Below are 17,354 nucleotides of genomic sequence, written 5' to 3' on the forward strand. Positions count from 1 at the left end.
GTACAACTAAAAGCTATTCAAATTATCATTTCCTTTCATAGGGATCATTTCCTCTTGGCGCTAGGCATTTGACTTTTGTTGTTCATTGAAAATGTTAACTACTATGAAGAAATCCAAACATAATAGGTTATGGGATATTATGTTTTTTTTGCCTAAGTTAAAACATGTTTCTTATTTTAAATGAGGTGCCCTTTAATATTCATAGATTTACCACACATAGAGAGATCTGTATATACACAGTATTAAAATCAGAATAAATGGTTTGGACTTGAGCTGTCTATCCCAAAATAAATGGAAAATAAATGAACCAGATTTTGTGCAATAATTTGGCCTAACAACGTCAATTATTAGCACCCATATTATTTAAGTGTGGATGCCTGTGGAGTAAGTTAATGCTTACTTGAATGGCATTGCATTTATGGGATACCATTTAATTAGTCCCTTAACAACTAGTTGAGCAATTTTCATGTACTAGGTTGGTGCCCATGTAGGTGACAAATTTTGTAATTCTGCACATACAGAAAAAAGTGAGGAGTGTATACAAAACATCAGCTTTGTGAAACAATCGCTGTTCTGTTTTTTTTGGCACACTTGAAACACATTGAATTGAACTGGATGCCAATGCCTGATCTGTGTGTATTTGACCCCTCACCTAATCAAAAACCAGCAGTTACGCCAATCAACCTTACTAATTACAATACTGTTAATAGTGCCAATCAGCCTTTTTTTTATAGAGAGCTGCTGTTTGGCCCAGTTGTGTTGATTGGATTGGAAGCAGATAGGTTTATGTAAAATCACTACAACAATATGAATTCACGCAATGTTTTAAAGTATTATTTTTTGTAATTATTTTGTAAACAAAGATTTCTTTGTCAGAGATTATGAAATGACCTAGGCAGATATACAGTGGACATATATTGTTTTGTGCAAATAAATCAGCCAGCCAATAGTCTACCTATATAAGCAAATATACTCTTATAGAAATGCATGCATCCTCATGCAATTATTTATTATTACTTTTTCACAATGAAAATATACATTCATTAATGAAATTGTGCACTTGGGAAGTTGGATGTTTCAAGCCTTAGGACCTCATCATATTATCCAGATGAAACGTTCTGCTTTGTCTGGCATCCGAGAAGAAAGAGGGAGGAGCGGGGTGAATCTGTCACCCAGCGTGCAGCTCCCTCTTGGCAATGCTTTCTCCATCACATGGGGAAAGTGTTGCCCTCCCAGAGAGGCCCCATGCTGGTTCCAGTGGAAGCTCCAGTGTTGAGAGGGAGGCATCATACTACACTTTTCCTCCAGTTGAAGGAGGGGCTTCCACAGGAAGCTTCCTTGTGTCATCACATTGTAGGCTCATGTTTAACTTGTTGTCCACAAGGACTCCAAGGTCTTTTTCTCACGTACTGCTGTCGAGCCAGGCATCATCCCCCATTCTGTATCTTTGCATTTCATTTTTTCTGCCGAATTGAAGTATCTTGCATTTGTCCCTGTGGAACTTCATTTTGTTAGTTTTGGCCCATCTCTCTATTCTGTCAAGATTATTTTGAATTCTGCTCCTGTCTTCTGGAGTGTTAGCTATCCCTCCCAGTTTCGTGTCATCTGCAAACGTGATGATCGTGCCTTCTAACCCTTCATCTAAGTCGTTAATAAAGATGTTGAACAGAACCGAGCCCAGGACAGAACCCTGCGGCACTGCACTCGTGACTTCTTTCTAAGATGAAGATGATGCATTGGTGAGCACCCATTGGGTTCATTCGCTTAACCAATTACAGATCCACCTAACTGTAATTTTGCCTAGCCCACATTGGACTAGTTTTCTTGCCAGAAGGTCATGGGGGACTTTGTCGAAGGCTGTACAGAAATCCAGATAGGCTACATCCATGGCATTCTCCACATCTACCCAGTTTGTAACTCTATCGAACAAAGAGATCAGATTAGTCTGGCATGATTTGTTTTTGGTAAATCCGTGTTGACTATTAGCAATGAACGCATTTGTTTCTAAGTGTTTGCAGACCACTTTCTTAGCGATCTTTTCCAAAATCTTGCCTGGTATCAATGTGAGGCTGACTGGACGGTAAATGTTTGGGTCGTCCTTTTTTTCCCTTCTTGAAGATAGGGACCACATTTGCCCTCCTCCAATCTGCTGGGACTTCTCCCGTTCTCCAAGAACTCTAAAAAATGATTGCTAGTGGTTCCGAAATAACTTCCGCTAGTTCCTTCAATACTCTTGGGTGTAGTTGATCCGGCCCTGGAGACTTGAATTCATTCAGAGTGGCCAGGTATTCCTGGACAACTTGTTTCCCTATTTAATAATAATAATAACAAAACTTTATTTATACCCCGCCACCATCTCCCCAACGGGGACTCGGGGCGGCATACATGGGGCCATGCCCAAAACAATACAAAATAAACAGCATATAAAAAACAACATTTCAGAACACAATGAACAGTACAATAAATAAAATATCCATTACAATACAAATCAAGAGAACAATAAAAACAAGGGCGGTCCACATGAACATTAAATTAAAACTCGGGGTGAGAGAAACATAAAATAAAACCATAGCAATCAGGGTCAAGGAAGTGGTGTAGTCTAGAGGGTAGATATTCGAGGGAGCAACAGGAAAGGAATGTAAAATAGTTACTCTCCAAAGGCACCACGGAAAAGCCATGTTTTCAAATCTTTCTTGAAGGCTACTAATGTGGGGGCTTGCCTAATCTCAGTGGGCAGTAAATTCCATAATCGGGGGGCCACAGCAGAAAAGGCCCTCTCCCTTGTTCCCACAAGGCGGGTCTGGGTTATTGGCAGTGGCGCCAGGAGAGCTTCCCCTGATGAACGAAGGGATCGGGTAGGCTGATAATAGGAGATACGGTCACAAAGGTAGGTGGGTCCCAAACCGTTTATTTGGGGTTGGATTTCCCCTAATCCTGCATCCACTTCATGTTGCTGAGGTTGAGGCTGACTTTCTTTTTGTGAAAAGACTGAGGCAAAGAAGGCATTAAATAGTTCTGCCTTTTCCCTATCCCCTGTCAGAATTTCCCCATCTTCTCCTCGCAGAGGCCCTATCGCCTCCTTGTTCTTCCTTTTCCTACCAACGTAAGCAAAGAAGCCCTTTTTATTGTTTTTAATGTCTCTGGCAAGCCTGAGCTCATTTTGCACTTTAGCCTTGCAAACCTTTTCTCTACAGGAGTTGGCTATTCATTTGAATTCTTCTTTGGTGATTTCTCCCTTTTTCCACTTTTTGCGCATGTCTTTTTTTAGTCTTAGACAAGTTAGAAGTTCTTTGGATATCCATTCTGGCTTCTTTGCATTTGTCTTATTTTTTTCTTTGTTGGCACTGTTTGCATTTGCACCTTGAGTATTTCACTTTTGAAAAACTCCCATCTATCCTTAACTCCTTTGTCTTTTAGTATTGGCGTCCATGGAATGCCGCTCAGTATTTCCTTCATTTTTTGGAAGTCAGCTCTCCTAAAGTCCAGAATGCGGGTTTGACTGCAGGAGCACATGGTCACTTGCCCCTAAGGATCCGACCACTTCAACTGCATTGATCTGGTCCTCCGCGTTTGTTAGGATGAGATCAAGAGTAGCCAATCCCCTTGTTGCCTCTTCTACCTTCTGGACCATAAAATTGTCTGCAAGGCAAGCGAGGAATTTGTTGGACTTTGTACTCTTGGCCGAGTTTGTTTTCCAGCAGATATCAGAATAGTTGAAATCGCCCATGACTACTATATCTCTTCTTTGTGCCTGTTTGGTCAGCTGCTGACAGAATGCTTCATCAAGTTCTTCATCCTGGTTCGAAGGTCTGTAGTAGACACCCACAATGTCTACAAGTAAATAACCATTGTTTTACATGGGGCTTACTCCCAATTAATTGAATTAAAGCCTTATATTACATTCCTGTCATGGATACAGAAAGGAGATTACCATAGCATTCTGTAGTGAGTGTCTGGCCACAATGCTTGTGTGTCACAGTGGTACATATTAGACTAAGTAAGATATGAAAGACCAGGGTTCCAATTATCATTTAGCTCTGCAACTTATTGACCCTGGGCAAGTTCTGTCTCTGGTTAACCTGAGTATTTCAGGAAGAGAAGAATCTTTGTGCCCACCCTCAACTCTTTATTTATTTATTTATTTACAGTATTTATATTCCGCCCTTCTCACCCCGAAGGGGACTCAGGGCGGATCATCTTATGTGCATATAGGGCAAACATTCAATGCCCATAAACACATCGAACTGAGACAGAGACAACAGACAGACAGACGCAGAGGCAATTTAACCTTCTCCTGAGGGGATGTTCGATTGTGGCCACGGGGGGGGGGAGCAGCTGCTTCATCATCCACTCTGATGGCACTTCCTCACTTCCTCATTCCAATGTTGTAAATTAGTTAAACTTGCCTCCCCACTTTTATAAGTGTTACCTTATTTCCTACTTGATAGATGCAACTATCTTTCGGGTTGCTAGGTCAGCAATGAGCAGGGGCTATATTTTATTTTTAATTGACGGGTGCTCACCCCGCCACGGGCTGGCCTCGAACTCATGACCTCATGGTCAGAGTGATTTATTGCAGCAGCTGTTTATCAGCCTGCGCCACAGCCCGGCCTCTTTACAGGAAGATTGGGGTATAAAGTAATAATAAAAAAATAGAAATAAAAACCAAGAACTAATATGTAATGTTTAGACAAGTGGACACCACTATGGTCCTCCAAATATTTTTAACTATAACCCCCATCAGACTTAGCCAGTGTAGACAATGCTGATGAATTATGGGAGTTATAGCCCACCTCTCATTATAAAGTACCTCCCAGAATTGTTAGGATGAATGGATTAGAAGGACAACTAATTACACTCTATCAAGATCCTTTGAGAATAAAAGTAGGATAAAAACAAAATCAATGAAAATGCTAAATAGTAAATACCATGGACTGGATCCAAATTTAGGTCACCATACATCATGGATTCAACAGAAACTACATATACAGTACTTGAATTCTGTTACAATGGCTTTGCACCCTCAAAGGAACAGAACATAAGCTGTATATTTTGATGCATTAAGATAAACAAAATGAATGTACTGGGGACAGCTGAACCTATAGTTGTGAAACAGTAGATATCAATTTAGAATAATTCTGCTAAGACATTTTACATGACATTCTACCAGAATCTAAATGGCTTATTTGTTTTTTTAAAAAAGAAATGACATTAGTTACAATATGAGGCATTAAAAGAACAGAAATCACTTTGCTTGCTGAAGACTCCATTGTAGTTTTAATAACTTGTATTCCATGTTGAGAACAGTCTTTCTAACAGGAAAACCTGTTAAAATATTTTCCCACCACATGACTCTACATCCAAGAACAATTTTGAACAATGGCTTTAGTTTTTCATAATGACATTCTGAGCAGCCTCATTGTTCAAAACTGGTCCCACAGATATCTAATTTTTAGTTGGATCAAAAGTGTTATTAGGCCAAATTAGGGTTTTTACCCAGAAAATTTCTCTTGTGCTTTACAGACTTGAGAAAACCATGTCACCATATGTGGTGCCTGGTGACAATTTCTCACTACCATATTCTGGAACTGAATAATTTTTGTCACAGCAGTCTGAACCATGACAGATTTTGGAACTGCTGCAGGGTGTTTATGGACCAGATGCAAGGAGTCTGTTTTAACTCATCAGAAAGTGAGTTTAATGAATAGGCTTAAAGCCTCATCTATTTGCTGCAGTTTTATTGTTTGTTAAGTCGACTAAACTGATTCATGATTTTCAACATGCCATTGTAATTCTGAAATCTATAAGATAGCACACGGTGAAAATTCACGTCGTACTTCAGCTCTCATGTAGCCATGGAATCTTAACAGCAAGAGCTTACTATGCATTCCAAAAAATTTGCCCATCTTAGGGCTTGCCTACACTGGCAAAAAAGTATTAACCACAAATGCACTACTGGCTTCTGGTGAATATAATCATTTCTTTGTTTGTTTTTGTTCTTTTTTAAAATAATAGGACATATATTGATTACAGCACGAAACGTTGTTTTTGGACTACAGCTTCCATAGCAAGCACGGCCATTGCTTATTTCCTTGTTTCAAAAGAAATCCAGAACGTCACTTTGAAGTGAACATTGGCAGCCCAAACTTAAAGCCTAAAAACATTAGCAGCCGATTTTTCACTAGCATTCAGATTTTGGGATTCAGAGTCCTTTCAACCATACAGAAGACTCTCCGATAACTCCGTGGTAAAGGAACATGTCTGATTTGCTTCTGTTTCTCAACATAATGTTTGCTTCTGTGTGCAAGCAATGATATAGAGCAAGAGAGATAAATTATAGAAAAATGAATGCTCACATTACATTTATAGTGTCAGTACATCACATTTTCAACACTAACACTGTGTGTGTGTGTTTGTACATGAATGCAGATACACACACACACACACACACACACACGTATCTGTGTATTTTAAGGAACTTACCACGCTACTTGAATTGCAGAGCTAATAGCTATTCTATATATTAGATTTGTGAAATCAAGTAATAGTTTATTGTACAGTGAAGCTTAATCCTAAATACTTTTTCCTCTGTAAAGAGTCCTATTGATTTTGATGGAATTACCATTTGAATGACCATAACTTGAATAGTTTCTGTATTCAGTGCATTTCTATTAAGCAACCAAAAATACTAGATATTTGTCTGGGAGAATGTCTTTCTCCAGAACAGTACTACACATACTACCCCCATTGAACTCTATATTGGGACTTGTATTCTGACTTCCTCTCAAAACCTAAACTCTGGAGAGTTGTGCAAGGTTGGAAAATTGTTCAAGGGACATTGAGTTGATTGAAAACTCATTGGACATGAGGAAGCACAAGGCCATAGGCCAAACTCTTACACAATCAATTTTGTTCCACTGCAACTCCTTGGCATATATTCATGTTATATGACAAATGTAGAAGATCATTAGCTGCCTGAAAGCTGGTGAAGCATCCTACACAATATACTCTGAACACCAGACACCCCACAAACAGTGTATCTATTATCTTAAATTCTATAGAGTGCTTCATTAGGATCTTGCAAGCTGTGTTTTGAACTCAAGATCCTGTCTGGGAACAGCACCCTTTTCTCCTCTTCTCTGTGGTACAAAATGCTCTTGGTTCCTCTTTTGGCCTCAAAAACAATTTAACGTTATATCTGCACTAGTGCTGACCAAGTTCCCCCTCAAACAAAGTTTGCAAATCTATTACAAATCCAGACGGAGGGCCTTCTACACAGGTCAGAAACCCAGGAGGAAACAGGTAAAAATAAACTGCTTCCTCCCGTGTTTCTGTCCCTACCCCTCCCATATCCAGCTCCCCCAGCCCCCTATTTTCCCCAAAAGTATACTCGAGAGGCCTGCCGGCAGCACAGGCCCTTCTGTAGAGTACTCCTGATGCTTGAAAATGATGTCTGAGGAGGTGGGAGGGGATAGGGGGAGGAGAGATTTACCTCCTCCCCCTCCACCCTCTGATGCATCATTTTCAAGCATCAGGATCACTCTATGGAGGGACCTGCACTGCTGTAAGGTTTTTGGGTCAGGCCCCTCCAGTGAGTTTAAGTTCCAGATCTTTCCAGATATTTAATTAATGTGAAGTAAATGGAAATCACAGTTTACTTCAGTTTCATCCAGATTAACTTGAGGCATCGTTTGGATGCTTCAGGTCAGGCCTGTAGCCGGAGGAGGGGGGAGGTTATGGGTCCCCCCCCCCCAATTTTTCAGGTTTAAAAAAAAACCTGGTTTACTCATGAATTTTAACTGGTTAACCAAATCCCCATGCTAAGTCTATGAGACGCAAAAAAATAAGAGTCCCTCCAGGCACTATCTCAAGCAGATATTGACAGGTCTGAATCCGGGGGGCAGGTGAGTCAGGGGTTTAATCCCCCCCCCCATTTTCAACCCCCCCCCCGAATTTTTTTTCTGGCTACGGCCCTGCTTCAGGTTAACCCATGATGGGTCATGGGTTTAGCACCTGTGAAAGGCCCTAAGCATAGAATGTAGTAAGTTTTCTTTTGTTAATGTATGTGTAGGTGCAAATGTAATGTGAAACAATTGTTAAAGTTGACAAGGAGAATCAAATGAAGATTTGCATTGGAGAAAAGGAAGTGAAAAGATTCTATTTTGCACATCTTACTTTATCAATAGCCATTGCTCTAAGTTACCTCCAAGTTACGTCCAAGATTGCCTTCTCCCATATAATAGAACCATAGAATTGTAGAGTTGGAAGAGACCTCACAGGCCATCCAGTCCAACCCCCTGCAAGAAGCACTTAGGTCCTCTGGTCGACACTTATCCCATCCAGCCAGAACACAACTGGCACCTGGCATCCAGAGGACCTTTTCAATGGCCACCCCGGGACTGACCTGCTGGAAGAGATCCAACAACTAAATGAACGGACAGAATTTAAAACACACCTAAAGGCCCAAATCTTCTGGCAGGCAAATTCAGTCAATTTTAAACCATAAATTCTAAATTTACATTCCATAACTACTGTATTTTCAACTCTGTAACATATAATTTAATATATATAGTTTATAGTAATGTAGTTTAATATATGTATTTTATTGTACGTATTTTATGTTGATGTATTTTTGGAATTTCTGCAGCAAATGTTTTTGAATGAATTTATATTCAACAAACTTACAAACAACTCAATATATAAAACACTAGATAAAATACACAGTCACATAAACATCCCCCCTCCCACCAAATAAAATCATACAAGCACTTTTTCTTAATATAAAAAGGAAAAGACAACTCATACAATGTAATCTAGAACAACCATCCTCACAATGACTAGCAAAAAACACATACTACACATGCAACAACAGTGCCTATTCTATGAGCCTCACACTCTCTGCCTATTGGTTTTAACTTCTTCCCTTTGCTGCAGTTATCACTAATACTTAGTACCATTCTTCTAATTTTAAAAAAGTAAACATTTGTCTGCATCTTTGGTGTTAAAAGGTAATCATAAATGTGTTTTGACTGTGTTGTTCCCCACTTCGAGCCACAAGGAGATACAGATAACAAATAAATTTATCATCATCATCAGGTTGCTGTGAGTTTTCCGGGCTGTATGACCATGTTCCGGAAGTATTCTCTCCTGACATGTTGCCCACATCTATGGTAGGCATCCTCTGAGGTTGTGAGGTCTGTGGGGTTTATATATCTGTGGAATGTCCAGGGTGGGAGAAAGAACTCTTGTCTGCTTGAGGCAAATGTAATGTTGCAATTGGACACCTTGATTAACATTCAGTGGCCTTGCAGCTTCAAAACCTGGCTGCTTCCTGCCTGGGGGAATCTTTTGCTGGGAAGTGTTAGCTGGCCCTGATTGTTTCAGGTATATAAATCCCAGTTACCTAGTTTCCAACAGACCTCACAACCTCTGAGGATGCCTGCCATAAATGTGGGCAAAATGTCAGGAGAGAATGCTTTTGGAACATGGCCATACAGCCCAGAAAACTCACAGCAACCTAGTGATTCTGGCCATGAAAGCCTTCAACAACACATTATTATTACTACTGGATGTTAGGATATTGGATGCAGTGCTTTGTGCTTCTGTAGTTTGCACTGGTCCCAAGTCATGTGATGACTTGCCCTTTGAGCACAAGAACTTCCCTCTCAAGAAGAATTGTGAAAATCCAAGGGAAAGATCACTAAGACAGCCTTATCAGAAACAAGTGCAACCATTATTATGATTGTCAGGATCACTGCAATTAATTACTACTGCAAGGAGTGTCACAACTCAAAATAGCACAAGCTGCTGGTGACCCAAGAAACCACTCACAGCATGTCCAAGCTAGTATTTGGCAGAGCACATGCAGCTTAAAAAAGAACACAACCCTTTAGGCCCATGCAAGCAATTAAACATTTTGTGGAAATGTCAGGCCCTAAGTAGGAAAAGACCTTTCAATTGTTTACAAAGCGTTTTCCTCCAATTAGTGGGAACAAATTTTAATGTTTACCTGCTTCCGCCTCCACCCCAAAAGGGCTAGATAGGCTTAAGTTTTAAAAGGCAGCTGTTCATTTAAAAAAACACATACAACAATTCTTGCCAAGACAGACCCCATGATTCTTATGGGGAGGGGGTGGGTGAGTAAATGCCAATCAGCTTAGCAGTATTTAAAGATACGTAAGGAACTTAGCCTGGGAGCTTTGCTGACGACGTAAAACTAGGAGACATTTCCAGAAGTGTCTGTCAAACAAAGTATAAAAATAATCAGAGGCTGATGATACTAGTTACTGAAATGTTTTCTGGTGGGCAGAATAGTGCAACTGGGCAGAACTCAATCAGATCTCATTTCATTGTTGCCTTTTCCTGATCGATATGCTGAAACCTAAGAATGGGGTGGCTTCAAAATGGCCATTATAATATTTTCTGTCGTGGATCCAGAAGGACAGCAGTCACTCCCAAATTCTTACCACTGAACAGCTTTTTAAGTACAGGCAGTCCCCAGGTTATGAACAAGATAAATTCTGTAGGTTTGTTCTTAAGTTGAATTTGTTTGTGGGATCAGGTACATTTTTTAAGTGTAGTGCCAGCCAAAAATATCTATTTTTTAGCTTTGGCTAGCATAGGGAAGGGTGAACACCCCTTGTGGCATTTGTTTTACTGTCTGTGCCCCTATTCAAAATATTTCACCTCGCTTTCTGTCTCTGTGACAATTGGATTTTGAAAAAATTGGCTTGTGGTGGAAACAAGGATTGGTGATAAACAGGGCTGGCCCTAGGTAATTTTCAAGTGTAAGCAAACAGAAATTTGGCACCTCCCCAACCAATCACTGAAAAATAAAAGCGTTGGATAAGTGAAAATTTTGGATAATAAGGAGGGATTAAGGAAAAGTGCATTAAACATCAAATTACATTATGATTTTACAAATTAAGCACCAAAACATCATGTTTTACAACAAATCAACAGAAAAAGCAGTTCAATACATGATAATGTTATGTAGGAATTACTATATTTGTGAATTTAGCACCAAACATTGAACTGGGATATAGGGTAGTGTGGACTCAGATAACCCAGTTCAAACCAGATATTGTGGGTTATTCTGCTTTGATATTCTGGGTTATTTGGCTGTTTGGAAGAGCAGTGAGGGTCCTTTCACACAGCCATATAACCCAGAATATCAAGACAGATAATTAAAAGGCCACCGAAAGGGAATCTGGCCCCCGGTATTAAAAAAAAAACCCTCTAAAATCAGGACAGTAAATATTTTTATTTATTTATTTATTTGCAGTATTTATATTCCGCCCTTCTCACCCCGAAGGGGACTCAGGGCGGATCACATTGCACATATAAGGCAAACATTTAATGTCATAAAATAGAACAGAGACGGAGACTCTTGGTCAGAGTAATTTGTTGCAGCTGACTGCTAATCAGCCTGCGCCACAGCTGAAAACAACACTTTGAAAACAGGGGAAATCCAGACAGCAAACAATCGGGGCCAGCTAAAACCTCCCAACCAAGGATGCCCCCAAGAAGGAAGCAGCCAGGCTTTGAATCTGCAAGGCCATTAAATGCTAATCTGACTGGCCAATTGCAACATTCACACTAGCCTCAAAGAGACAAGAGCTCTTTCTCCCACCCTGGACTTTCCACAGATATATAAACCCCACTTACCTAGCTTCCAACAGACCTCACAACCTCTAGGATGCCTTCCATAGGTGTGGGTTAAGGCGGCCACAGGCCCCGAAGGTGGGCCCATGGCCGAAGGTAGGCCCATGGCCAAAGGCTCGAAGGTGGGCCCACGGCTGAAGGCGGGCCCATGGCCAAAGGCGGGCCCACAGCCAAACGCCCAAAGGTGGGCCCACGGCCAAAAGCCCAAAGGCAGGCCCATGGCCAAAGGCCCAAAGGCAGGCCCAGGCCAGAGCGACCCTAGGAGGAGGAGGCAGGGGTGCACATGCATGCATGCATGCATGTGCGTGCATGCGGGAGCACCTCAACTGCACCCCCTAGAGGATGGCGCCACAGGCAACTGCCTAATTTGCCTTGCGGTTGAACCGCCCCTGGTGATAAAGCTTCAGTGGAAACACCTGTTTCCCATGATAACTGTTCCAGGAGTAAATTTCGCTTCCAAGGGATATATTTCCCCTCACTTCCTGTTGTACCACCCCTGTTTATTAACTAGGAGTATGTCAGATGTTTGTTACTCGGGACTGCTATATAGCAATTCTACCAGTATCAGTATTTTATGTCAAAATAATAGTCTTTTAGACTTTGAGTTACTTTCCATTATTCATAACATTGCTCCGAGTGCTTGGTAAATCCATTAAAATTCCACTGAAATAGATAGCCACCTAGATATCTTAGCTGAAAGAATCACAGAAAGTAAATTATCATTAGATACTAGCATGGTGTAGTGGCTTGATCATTGGACTAGGACTCCATCTAATAGATTCAAACCGGCAACTTTCAGGCCAGCAACCCAACCTTCAGGTCAGCAGTTCAGCTGGCACAAGGGTTAAACCCATTGTGCCACCGCAGCTCTAGAGGTAAGACATGGCACACAGCAGCCACTCTTTTCAATGTAAACCAGTATAAAAAAACTGCCAAAGAAACGATTGCCTCTCAAATGGATTACAATTTCCTTGGCAATGCAGAGAATGAGAGGAATGAGAGAAAAAGGTTCAGTGGGTCCATCATGCACTTAGAGGAGGGGAATCCCTACACTGTGTTTATCTTTAAAAAGAAAGGCTGATAATTTTTACACATTGTGTGAGTGTGCTCTCCAAAATCTCAATATTCTATAGCTGTGTGGATATTGAATGAATATTTGATATTCCACATCAGTATTGCCACCCTATTTTTTTCAATGGCTTTAAGTATTTGACAGTATCTGACAACTGGCATTCAATGGCAGCTGAGATTTAACTGCATCTGACATGTAGCAGACAGTATTTGACAAGGCTTGACAGCTGACATGCAGCAGCAGTCAACACATGACAATAGTAGGGGTAACTCCGAATTTTTAGAATGGGTGGCTTAGAAATGAACTCACCCAATCTGTAAAACTCATGCCAATTGTATGACAAGCCAGATCCCTAACACCCTGATGAAGTTTAGCTCAGCTGATAATTACATCACCCCAGACTCAAACATTGTCAAACTTCCCTGAACCTATCTTGCTCCATCATCCTCCTTTTCCAAATTTACCTTGTGAGCAATAAAAGAGAGAAAATGGTGATAGTGCAATTTGGAGAGAACACAGGACTCTTCTTTGAGTTACAATACAACTGGATACTTCCAATGATTCTGTTGACAACAAGATATTAAAAGACGAGAGCAGTCTTTCTTTTATAGAAAACTGGAATATGTTCTGCCATCATGAGACTCAAAATTCTTTTGCTTTTAAAAATGACACCTGTGAAACTAATATTTTGAAACTTGACATGCATAATCTATTTGAAGATATATAAAATGTGTAAAATGTCAAACAACTCCAATAAGAATTAGTACAGGCAAAATGGGTTGAGTTGTGCTACAAACTCATACATACAAATTTTCAGATGCAGTTTTCTGAGATGTTTTATTTAGCAGCCTTCTTTGGGTTGATTAAATTCTTATGCAGATAAGGGTTTTTTTTTTAAAAAAAAAAGAGGGAAAATTAACTCAAACTATTAAAAAGGGAAGAAAAGAAGGGAAATATGGGAAACATCACAGCAAATGATATGTAAGTTATGGAGCCATGTTGATTAAAATAGATCTAACAACAACAACAACAACAACAACAACAACTTTGTTTTTGTACCCCGCCTCCATCTCCCTGAAGGGACTTGTGGCGGCTTATATGGGGCCAAGCCTGGAAAATTACAATAAACAAAATACAGTATATCAAAAAGTACAGACACAAATATAAAATTTACACAGTACCATAATAAAATTTAAAAGGTGACCATAATTAAAACATGATTTAGGCACCAAGATAAAAGTCATAAAAACAACTGGGCAAAGTGCACCAAGTGAGTTTTGTAAACACATGAGTCTATTGTATTATAGGGGAGTATATCTATATCTATTCTTTAATATAGGTAGGAAGTGAAGTAAAAGAGAAAAAGTTTCAACCATGACATCTTCTCTAACAAGAGTAACAGATTACCCTTCAGGATTCACATTAATTTCTTTTATCTTCTTATATTGTCCCTTCTTCTCTTCTCTTCCAACTCTGCATAGTATTGCTAGGTTTGATTAAGTTTTGAGCAGTGGTTTAAATGTTACTAATCGTCTTCTGTTCAGTAAAGCCTATGGCAATAACTGCTCACAAAGTTATTCATGGTAATTTTTATTCCGAAGCTATAGTGCTACCAGAACATCAGTGCTTTCAAAGTCATTAACTAACTGAAGTGCGCAGTGCCATCCTCCAGCCATGTATGCAAAATGACAGTGTGAAGAGAATGGTATGATCCAGTGGTTCCCAACCTGTAGTCCGTGGACCACCAATAAGCCTCACTGTTATTACTAAGAATAATAATGCAGTCCAAACAAAAAAAAAATTTCTTTGTGTCTTCATTTTTGGGCCTGTTCTTGGGGTTATTTGGGGTGCTGAATCAGAAAATTGCATTGGATAGACCACATCACATCAGATCAAGATTATTAAATATGGTTTTCTTTGGGTGACTATTGGATGGCATATGTTCTGTATCAGAAACTAGAGCTGATGTGGTCTATCCAATGTAATTTTCTGAATCAGCACCCCAAATAACCTTAAGGATCTTAAAACGGTCCTTGAGTTGTTGGATCCTCTGCTCCATCAGAGTCATCTGTGTGCAAAAGTAGTTGAGTAGTTGTTGTGCAAAGAAGCTGAACATGCTGTAAATTGTGCATGCGATGGAAAGTTTTTGCTTTTGTTCCATCTCTTGGTGAGTGAAGTTACCAAGCAGGATCCTTATAGTGTGCATTTTGGGCAGACCGCTACCTACCTCCCTGTGTATGTGTTTTTAATGTTCTTTTGTTTATTGTATGTACTGTAACAATGTGGTTTAGTGAAGGGGTGGTTTCAGAAAGCTGGTTCAGAAAGCTTCAACAGGAAGCCAACAATCAGTCAAAACAATAGCACTTTCAAAACAATAGCAGAGCAGCTAGCCTTAATTACAAGAGGCAAGCCCACACCCAGCTTCCTAAGGCAGTCTCAGAAAAGAGTCAAACACACAGCTTCCTAATGGAGTCTCAGAAAAGAGTCAAGCACACGGCTTTCTAATGCAGTCTCAGAAAAGTGTCAAGCACAAACTCAGCTTTTTAATGCAATCTTAGACAGGGCTTAACTAAAGCAAGGAGCAAAACTGACTTCTTGCCTCCTCACTTCTGTGTGAACCCACTGCTACTTGAGTTCAGCCTCTGGCTCAGAAAGCTTCAACAGGAAGTCAACAATCAGTCAAAACAATAGCACTTTCAAAACAATAGCAGAGCAGGTAGCCTTCAATAAATGATAAGCTAACATACAAATTAAAAGTTAAATGAGGGATATGGAAAAAAATGATTTTGAAGATGTATGGGGGAAATTTATTGAGAAAGTACTCCAAAAAAAGGGATGGAGGGCTACGGCCTCAGGAAGAAATGAGATTTTGGTTAGACAATACATAAGAAGTGGCTTGGGGTGGGAGTGGGGGGATACACAGTGGTGAAGAAATATAGATGGACAAATGTTAACATTGTAGTAGATATAAATCAACAGTAGATATAAAAGAATGATGCAAGTATTGTATGATACATTATATATCTGCTATGTGATAAAAGTAATTATTGTATGAAAATTTTTAAATTCAATAAAAACTATTTATTTTAAAAAAGAGCAGGTAGCCTTAATTACAGGAGGCAAGCCACACCCAGCTTCCTAAGGCAGTCTCAGAAAAGAGTCAAGCACACGGCTTCCTAAGGCAGTCTCAGAAAAGAGTCAAGCACACGGTTTCCTAATGGAGTCTCAGAAAAGCTGCACAAGAGGAAATAAAGGCTCTGCACAAAAATTGGACCTGGACACTCAGGGTAGATCTACACTGAACTGCAATCCTGGAACCAATCCGGTGTGACTTACACCAGATCAGCCCTGGGATGGGTTAGACAGGCACCTTCCCAGCCACTGCAGAGGTGGCAGGGAATCCCAACTGCCCAGTGGTATCAAATCACATTGGCCAACCTTACTACCCCCTCCCTGTGTTGCAGTGGTGTCCACCTGCAACCTGACTCCTCTGTGTTGCAGTGGTGTCCACCTGCAACCTGACTCCTACCTGCAGTGATGTTGGCTGGGGAGATGAGGGAATGTGAATTGCTATTGACTTCAAATTATGGCCACCCTATTGGGGCCCCTGGTGGCACAGTGTGTTAAAGCGCTGAGCTGCTGAACTTGCAGACCAAAAGGTGCCAGGTTCAAATTCCGGGAGTGGAATGAGCGCCCGCTGTTAGCCCCAGCTCCTGCCAACCTAGCAGTTCGAAAACATGCAAATGTGAGTGGATCAATAGGTACCGCTCTGGCGGGAAGGTAATGGCACTCCATGCAGTCATGCCGGCCACATGACCTTGGAGGTGTCTACGGACAACGCCGGCTCTTCGGCTTAGAAATGGAGATGAGCACCAACCCCCAGAGTCAGTCACGACTGGACTTAACGTCAGGGGAAAACCTTACGGGTCGGGTTAAGCCTCCGACCATAAAAAATAAATAAAAATAAATAGCCCCGGCTTGCTGTTGACCTAGCAGCCCCGAAAGACAGTTGCATCTGTCAAGTAGGGAAAATTTAGGTACGCTTTATGCGGGAGGCTAATTTAACTAATCTACAACACCATAAAACTGCTCACGAGGAAAAGAATGAGGAAGAACAGCCACCTATGGACGGTGAAGCAACAGCTCCCCCTGTGGTCGGAATCGTGAAGCTGGAAAGATGTTAAAAATGCCTCTGTGTCTGTCTAAAACTGAATGTTGTTTGTCTGTTGGCATTGAATGTTTGCCATATATGTGTTCATTGTAATCCGCCCTGAGTCCCCTTCGGGGTGAGAAGGGCGGAATATAAATACTGTAAATAAATACTGTAAATAAATACCTTACCTTCCCCCTTCCTTCTCACGATTGCTCCATTGCCCTGGCTCACATCACTGCAGGCGATGACCCACCTATAGGATCCATGTTGTGGCCAGAGACCACCACAATACGGAAGATGAGAGGGGAAGGGGCGGGACAGTAATTATACAAATCCAGTCCTCAGGCAAGTGCCATTCTTCTCACAAAAAGAAGCGATCAGAACAGTTATTTTTTATTGTCTTTGTTTTTTCTTCAACTTCACTGCCTTTTGATACTCATCTATCTCAGTATATTCCAGGTTGGG

This window comes from Anolis carolinensis, chromosome 1 (genome assembly GCF_035594765.1).
Source record: "Anolis carolinensis isolate JA03-04 chromosome 1, rAnoCar3.1.pri, whole genome shotgun sequence".
Classification (NCBI taxonomy): Eukaryota; Metazoa; Chordata; class Lepidosauria; order Squamata; family Dactyloidae; genus Anolis; species Anolis carolinensis.